Here is a 1,271-nt window from a genome sequence, read left to right on the forward strand (position 1 = left end):
CCTTTAATTCTAAACAAAAAACTCTCCAACATAAAAGCAAACTCCTAAACAAAAGAACACACCCTTCCAAACTGAAAACACACACCCTAAACAGAAAACACACACTCCAAACAGAAACTCCCCTGGCTTTTATCCCCTGTGGCAGTTCACCCGCTACGCACTCAAACGGTATCGCCCCAGACATGTAATCACAAGTCCGCACACCAACAGAAGTCATCAAACAACAGAGAGCTCTGGAGAATAAAGGTCACTTTATCAGTAACCAGTATATTCTTCTGGGGTAAAGCATGTACATGGGATATATAGTTTCTACATAAAATCATAAAAAGTTTCTACTCTGACTCAACCTAAGGGTGTGATGAAACATTCTGTCCTTTCTTTCACCTTAAAGTGGTGTATCGCAAACCCTGTGAACTGTGTGCTTATATAAACTGTCAGCTCAGTCCGTTCTGTATACTACAACTTGCCGGTGCTCAAGAAGTGCATTCCAACAGAAACTGAAAACACCCACCATGAGCAGGATCGTCGTGTATCAGCATTGCAATTTCCAGGGCCTCAGCAAAGAGTTCTACAGAGATGTTCCCAATCTGATAAATGAAAGCTTTAACGACTGCATTTCATCCTTGAAGGTAATCGGCCAGCCATGGATAGCTTATGAGCACATCAACTATGATGGCCAACAGAGAGTTTATGAGGAAGGGGAGTATGCCAGTATAACGGAAATGATACATTCTCCTCACTAAAGATCATCACAGAGGATCTTGAGAACCCTGAAATCGTTTTGTTTCAGCACTGCAATTTTCAAGGATGTCAGCTGGTTTTAAACACTGAAACCAACCTCACATTTGCACACTTCAATGATGAGTTTTCCTCCCACATTGTGAACCACGGTGCCTGGGTGCTGTATGAGCACACAGAATGTAACGGTCGTCAGATTGTGGCCAGGATGGGAGAAAGAGTTGCTAACTACAATGATTTCGGATTCAACGACAGGGTGAGTCATGTTCGTCCTTTGAAGGCTGGCAGACCTGTGGTTAAAGCTAAGATCCTGTGGGACCAGATGGTTAAAGAGAATGAGAGAAACCTCAAGATTGATGAGATTATTGGGGTGAACCGAACAGACACTGAGCAATCCTTTTCTACAAGTGCCTCCAAAGAGTATGAATCAACTGTCAGCCAGAGCATGCACTTTAGCAACTCCACCACCATCACTGCAGGGACGACGTTTTCCATGGATGTTGTACCTGGGGTTTCCATGGAGGCCAGCCTAT

General features: G+C 43.7%; 1 pseudogene; it reads left to right on the forward strand.

The window, feature by feature from the left end:
* The first annotated feature begins 435 nt into the window (after positions 1-435).
* On the forward strand, positions 436-1,265 carry LOC121312359 (annotated as a pseudogene).
* The last annotated feature ends 6 nt before the right edge of the window (positions 1,266-1,271 follow it).

The sequence above is a fragment of the Polyodon spathula genome, unplaced genomic scaffold (genome assembly GCF_017654505.1).
Source record: "Polyodon spathula isolate WHYD16114869_AA unplaced genomic scaffold, ASM1765450v1 scaffolds_3840, whole genome shotgun sequence".
NCBI classification, from domain to species: domain Eukaryota; kingdom Metazoa; phylum Chordata; class Actinopteri; order Acipenseriformes; family Polyodontidae; genus Polyodon; species Polyodon spathula.